The sequence below is a fragment of the Oreochromis niloticus genome, linkage group LG12, assembly GCF_001858045.2.
Source record: "Oreochromis niloticus isolate F11D_XX linkage group LG12, O_niloticus_UMD_NMBU, whole genome shotgun sequence".
NCBI lineage: Eukaryota > Metazoa > Chordata > Actinopteri > Cichliformes > Cichlidae > Oreochromis > Oreochromis niloticus.
The window spans coordinates 19,619,123-19,626,783 of NC_031977.2; the positions used below are offsets into that span (position 1 = coordinate 19,619,123).

The 7,661-nt window shown below is 39.4% G+C and overlaps 1 long non-coding RNA gene across 1 annotated transcript; it reads left to right on the forward strand.

Moving 5' to 3' along the window:
- Nucleotides 1–1,070: 1,070 nt before the first annotated feature.
- Nucleotides 1,071–2,282, forward strand: LOC106098713 (uncharacterized). The gene is made up of 2 exons (XR_001224995.3): nt 1,071–1,919; nt 2,011–2,282. It is a non-coding gene; the product is annotated as an uncharacterized LOC106098713 (long non-coding RNA).
- The last annotated feature ends 5,379 nt before the right edge of the window (nt 2,283–7,661 follow it).

Consider the following 7,661-nt stretch of genomic DNA (forward strand, 5'->3'; position numbering starts at 1 on the left):
TCAGAATGAAGAGAAATACACACATGAACAGATGTGCACTCGTTGATTGAGTGAGAAATGACACACACACATACACAACCACGCACACAAATCGAAATGCTGATTCACTGAGAAGTGATCCACACACATACACATGCACACGCTTGTGCAATGAAGAATGCTTTGCTAACAAATGCTTATGCTGATACACAAAATGCTGCACACAAACATCTAAATACATAATTTTTATAAGAAGCCATTGATTGTTTATTGGTTAAATGCGTTTCATGTCACCCAGAGGGCATTTGTGTAGATTTAGGGGACAAGGTCTAAAGCAGGTTGGTTATGAAAACAATGTCTGTGCGTGATGTCTGTTTATGGCTCAAGGCCTTGAATGAATTGTTTACTGTGCTTGACACAGCCTGATGAGGAGCCTGATGTGGTACAGAATGAAAAGGATGAATTAACAGTGTGAATTTATTTCGGAGCGCCACATTTTCTGTGATTGAGATTTGATTGAAGGAGGAACAAAAGTTGCTATAGCTATAGCACCTGAGGTTCTCATTCCCACACCATGTTGTTCCGGGAGGAAGAAAAACTTTTTGGTGAAGTTTTGGTTGATTTTTGGGTTTTGCTTAACACTAGGTTGATTTTATCAGTGATGTTTGGGTTGTTTTCTTTCTCTAAGAGAGAGAGATGGTTTTATGCTTGAACATGTCGGCAACGGGCCCCAGTATTTGGTATTTTATTAGTATTTTGTTGGTTACGTTTGTTTTTGCTTTTGTTACAGTGCACTGAGATAAGAAAATCGGAGAGGTGTGATCCACCGGTGGTGATATTTTGATATTTTGTGAGTTCATGATTTAACAATCAGCTCTTTAAACCAGGCCTAAAAGATTGAAATTTAAAGTGCTATGAAATATTCTTACCGAAAACAGTTGCAGAGTGTGCTTCTCCATGATTATAATGGACTTGGGAGAAATTCACTTATATGGGACACTGATCACGTGGTAAGTCCTGAGTCTAAAAGGATTGCGCGAGTCAATCCAGTCCAAAAACCAAGGAATTGTTTCCTTTAAAATGATGACGTCATCTTGCTGGTGATGGATACTCGAATAGGTTGCGCGTGAGACTCCATTATCAGCAACATCTGGTATGAATGTGTGTGAAGGTATGCATGTGACTGGACTGTGATAGACTGACGACTAAGAGTTTTGACTGACTCGATACTGAGACAAAACGACACAGACTTTAGGATTAGTAAATGTGGAGCAACAATTCACCCAGCCTGCAACAGATGGGTGGATACTTTGTTTTGTTTTGTTTTTGCAGGAGCAGGAGGATAAGAGAGAGCAGAGGGGGAGACTGTAGCTTCACATGAGAGTGTGGAACTGCAGACTTAACCCTTCGGTGGCTAATTTTGAGTTACTGATGTTTGCATTAAGAAAATTGTGTTGTATTAGCTGTGTTTCGATTAAAGGCATTACATTATATCCACCTTAAAAATGTTGGGGAATGTCAAAGGCTACAGTGAAGGAAAGGTTTTTTACTAATGACTGAACATGTTATTATTAACCATAGCAGGCCACTGTAAAAAGTCAATTAAGTTTTATAGAGAAAAAGCCAAAACTTTAATAATATGTATGAATAACAGGGAAATGGAAAACTTCACATTCAGAATAGAGATATGTAATAACAAACACTGGTCCATGTGATTTAGGTTCACCCTTGAAATAGTCAGTAATTTAAAAAGTAGAATATAACCGACAGGGGCATGTGATAGGAGGTGGTGCTGCATAAGAACAAGAGCAAGCTAAAGAAAGAGAAAACTATTGTGTTTAGTTTTGATAAATTCGAATTAAAATGTACCATTACACTCAGAGGATCAATATGAAATCAAAATATATGCAAATTCTGTATGAAGTACATGACTGGTGACTGTTCTGTCCTGAGCTTTTGTTTCCTATAGCGCCCACTTGACCACACCAACAGCTTTTTGCCACCAAAGGAGGGAAATTGCGAATATTTGAGGGAGAAATATTATGAAAGGTGAGAAAGGTAAGCCCCGATGGGGGTGATAAAACCATAGATTTGAATTGAATTCTTATAATTTGACACCAAACATAAAATTTCTCAAAAACTGTGTTGTTGTTGTAAATTTAGTTTGTGTTACATCTGATATGTGCTAACATAGAAGTCATTATACATGGGCTCCACTCGTTAAAGGGGGACAGAGGGCCTTAGGACTAGGAAGAAGCAATGGACCTCGCTAAATTGGATTATGAGGTGTAGGTGATCTCTTTTTTAAAAAAAGAGATCAAAGGGGGAATTGTAAGATTATTATATCATTTAATGCCACATTATACCCCTAATTAAAGATTGTGAAACTATTATGTAGTTTTAGTTTGCATTATTCTTATGAATTAGAAGAAGGTGATAACTATTACATTTGTTAAACTGATTTGTATCACATTGGACTGCTGATTTATTGTGAATGAATGATATTGTTTTATGATGCATTATACGGCTGAGTTATAAGAAATACTGTTTTCAGAGAGTTATGACCTTATTTGGCTGATTAGAAGAGAGCAGAATATACCGGAGAGGTCTTCTGCCCCATCTCATCAGGAGGAGATAAAACGGGAGCCGAGGCCGCTACTTAGGCGCCGTGTGAGAGAAAGAATGTGAACGTTTAGGCTTTAACGTTTATGCTTAAAAGTGTTGAATTGTAGGGAATAAAATAATGGTCGATCGAGCATTTATACACCGAGCATTGTCCTTCCTTTAGCCCAAAGACCGGAAGAATTGGGAGAACTTAACAACTAAAGATTATTCAAATCTTGACAACAAGCATAAAATTCTCCAAAATTTAGAGACAGAGTGGAATTCTAGATAAACATAATTTAGAGAACCACAGAAGGATGGCGTTGGACATCCTCAGGGTGGAGAAGGGTTGGTGTGACCAAGGTATGGTTTGGCTTGTTGTGTGTATATTTCAAAATGATACAGCTCTGGATAGCCCAGTTACCAGGGCATGGACGAATGACAGACATTATTAAAGGAAGAGAAGAAATTTTTTGGGGTTTAGAACCCTCTGGGTAAGTGGTTGACTTAAACATGCATAAAATAAAAGCTATCATTTTGTTATTGACTGTTAATTGATTGATAATTGGCCACGCTTACAGCTGTATTGACTTGTTATAGACACAGTCTACTTCATGTTCAAGAACTGTAATTAACAGATTGAAAATAGTGACACTAAGGGAAGAATATGCAGTGCCACACTATCAGATGCCAGTGGCGGTGGGGCTCAGTGATGAATCAGGTGAGCTGGATTCATGGCTGAATCAAGACATAGATTCCCCTGCTGTGGTCAGTGAGGGAAAACCAGGGGGAAATAAAAATTTAGAAAGGCGTTTTTATATGTGAAGTTCATATTAATACAGGTTTTGTTTCTAGGCAATTCTGCAGACGCAGGCTCTGGGCGGACCCCGGAGTGTAACAGATCTAACATGATAACTAAATTGATTTCATTCCCTAGCACAGGATGACAAGGCTGGAGCAACGATACGGGAGAGGAGAATTTCTGATATTTTCTGAGATATGATGTCACTAACCTTTTCTTTTAATTTTCTAGCTTGGATGAGTTGACACAAGGGAGTGTGTCAAAAAGGGGGAAGTTGAGTTTTAACATCAAACAATGGGTTTATGAACATTTTTATGACTTTACTTGTGTGTTTAATAATTTAGGTATGGTAAAACTTAAGCTTATAATGACATTAAAGTTCCCAGAGCTTTGTAGAGAACAAGTGAGAAGAATATATGATTATTTCCATGTTTAAGCGTTATTGATTGAAATAATCTGAATAGCGTTTAGAAGGTAAACTGCCTGTGTTCACGAGATGCTGAGTACCACACTGGAGAGGAAACCGTGGGACGGTAGGCTGAATGAAACACATGATTTTTGTGAAAAGGGGGGGGGCAAATGTTAGAAGTAAAAATGGTTAATTTGTTTTTGATGTCTTTGATTAAAATGAGTGGTTCTAATAATTTTCATACACACATTGCAAATGTGCTCATAATGAGTTGGCGCTCGGTCTTTTGAAGGTCATAAGCTTCGTTCGGCGTGAGGTCCAGACTGATAAAGTGTAGGAAATGACCTTGAGTGCAGAGGGCTAAATGCAAACACGCTTACACATACATAGATTATGGTTAGAATAAGTCACTGGGTCAGAGAGCCCTGAACATGATATTCTAAACCAAATTTGCAGTACTGGAAGAACAATGAACAATAAAATTAGATTATGAAGATTAGGCAGGGCGGTGTTTTGATTTTCTGTCTCTTACAGAGAAAGGAACGGACACCAGACGACGTGTCTGACGAGTGCAAGGGGGATTTCACCGGGGTAAGGGGGTGAGAACGCCTCTTCGAACACCTGAGGTTGTTGACTCATTCCTGAGCCAGAGGACGGCTTGAGAGGGTCAGAGCGAGGGCAGTGGACCTGGGAACGGTGGTTCCGGGGCCCATGATGCCATTAATGGACATGGAAGTGGCTGTGTAGGTTGAGGAGTGACACAACATTAAGTGTGGTGACCTCTGGAGGTTATCCAGAGGTCATGGGAGGGAATGAGAAGAGATATTTTACTGTTATTTTATCATTGCATCAAAATCATACAACAAGCATTTATTGAAGCTAGTGATATTACATTAAAGTTTGGATGACAGTGATTGTTATAACCTCATGTTAATCTTCTATTTACAGGTGTTAGTATAATCATATAATCTTTCATTGCAGGTGTAACCATGATCATCTTTATACATATTGCCGCTTGGTGCTTATTATGGAGTTGTGCTCAAGTCAGTAAGGGTTAAAAGCTACAGTCAGTGGGATGTCTGGCTGATCTATTGAGTGAAGTGGCTCAGAGCATAAAAGGCCGCACATGCTTACGAAACACTTATGGCATGTTATTCTTTATGATCTTTTATTCAGTTGTATCTTTTGTTACACTTTAAGGAGTGTGCATTTGCAATAGTTAATCATTATTTTATTTAGTCATACCATCATCATTAATCATTGTTTCAGTGAAGAATTTCTTTAGGCTGTCGGCCTTATGTTACAACTTGTATTACAGGTATTGCCATGATCCCATATTAACATTTTCTATTACAGGTGCAGTGATAATCATTTTGATATACATGCATTGTATTTTTGTGCTTGCTAAAGAGCAGGCTTGGTCAACTAGCGGAGGATCGGAAGCTTTGTTCGGCGCGAGGTCCGAACAATCTATTGTGTTAAGGATCTTGAGCTATGGAAAGAACACGCTTACAAAACACATCTACTATGTGATTTATCATTATCCTTTATTCATTTATATTCTTTGATTAAGCTTTGAGTAGTGGCATTTGATTAGAACATTTATTCAACATATTACATATATGGTTTCAGTTAGGTTATTGCACACATGCAGAGTTGGCCTCTGTCCTTATAGACAGAGTGAATGCTGAGGTCGAGGCACACACGCACACACACACACAAACAGTAGTTAAACTCATGTGTAGGTGAGAGTTCAAATATTTAAATAATAGTTTGCAAAGCCTTGTAGCTGTTTGATTATGTTTGCAGGAGAGACTGTTTGTTCCAGGGGATAAGCAGAGTTAGAAGATTACTGGGAAGGATCTGGCCTCGGGAAGAAGAAGATGTTCTTTTAATGTGTTAAAAGTTGTCAACATTGATTGTATTGTACCGACTTTACGCATGAGGGGGCGTTCCAATACCCTGATTTTCATAAAAACTATTGTGTGGTTTTCGGAGAGAGATCTGGTGCTGTCTGTGTGCAGTGTTCATCTCCCACACGTGTGTTCATTAAAATCATTGTTTGACTTGACCCGGCCGGACCAGTGTTGTTATTTTGGTTTTCCTCTTGTATCCATCCCCAATATTTTGAACTCGTGACACTATACAGCCCGATGCTCTGATGCGACCTGAGTGCTCACACTGTGCGCATGTGCAAAAGAAGACGTCACAAACAACGCGCTCTGTTTAGACCCAGACCAAGCAGTATTGTTTGACTGATGTCCCTTAATATAAAGACTTGTTTCAGACTTTACGTTTCCCAATTATGTTGTAAGTTATAAAGTTATTTTGTTATTTACATATGGCCTAATAAGTATCCTTATTGCTGTTTTAGAGTGGAGCGGTGCTTCAAAGGATAGTTGCAGATTTCTGTCAGAATCTGCAGATTATACAGTACAAATAAAATGTTCACATTTCTAGAACGTAGTCTTCCCATCAGTTTCACTAACAGTTACACTGGATGGCCAGGAAGCGTTCGCGATGTCTTCTCGGGCGCTTCTATGACGCTGATAATTACCGTCTGTCTTGTGTCAGTGACGTAAAAGACGGATTTAATGCGACATGACCATTCAAACAGCAGTCGCTTTCTAAAACATCAGATATGTATCGGATTCAGTACCACATGCGAAAACGACCTAGATCGGTTTTGAAAATTTCGGATTTGTGCTGTTCAAACTGTCATACCATGATCGGATATGGGTTGCATAGGGTCAAAAAAGTTGGATTTGATGCGCTTTCGCCTGCAGTGTGAACGTAGCCAAATTGGTTGCACGACTGAAAAATTGTCCCAAAATGTGCCAAAAATCACACAGTGTATGCCCAGCTTTAAGGGTGTAGACACACACACACACACACACGCACACACACACAATGGATGTTGACATTGTTCTTTTGGTGTTGTGTAATTTGTTGTTTGTTTTCAAATTTTCAAAATGTTTTAAAAATGTTAAAAAAGTGAAAAATACAAAATATTTCAAACATCAAGTCATTTTCTGTGGAACAAAATATAATACAAATATTGATCCTTAACCACAATGACAAAAGTGGCATAAAAACACATGATTCTAACAAGGTGTGTGTGTCAGAGTAATTTCAAACTAGAATATACAATTTTCAGAGAAGTAACAGTAAACAAAAACAAGAAAATAGAAACATGAAACTCAAACCAAAAACCTAAGAATCCAGGGAACTACACTGGAAACAAAGGCTGTATCCCAATTCAGGGTCTGCAGCCTTAAAGGTCGCATTTTAAGGGCGATTACGTCACAGTGACGCGCCGAAGGCTGTCCCAATTCAAAGGCTGCTCGAAATGCGGCCCTCAAATGCGTCCTTCATTTCCCTGAATTTTAAGGACGTGGCGGTGTAGACTTCGTGGCCCAACATATCCCACAATTCATAGCGCGGCAGTCGGTGTGGATAATTTTGCCGCAGATGGCAGAAGCGGAGTGGCCGAAGAGTAAACTGTTAAAAGTAAGTACTGAATAATATTGTAACTGACTGGGTTACAAGTTAGTTGACTTTTGTGTTATCAGTATTTTGTGTTCAGAATTGCCAGTTACTTATGGCAATTTAAAGTTCTCCCTTTCGGCCTCTGCAATGCCCCTGCCACATTTGAGAGACTCATGGATAAGGTGCTCACTCGAATTCCCCGCGGAGAATGCGTGGTGTACCTGGATGACATCTTGGTCCATGGTGCTTCTTTCCACGCTGCCCTTGGGGCCCTCAGACGGGTCCTGGAGAGGGTATTGGCAGCAGGGTTAAAACTCAACCCAAGGAAATGCTGCTTGGGTTGACTGGGGGCCGGGGGGGTCGGCACCATGCATGATA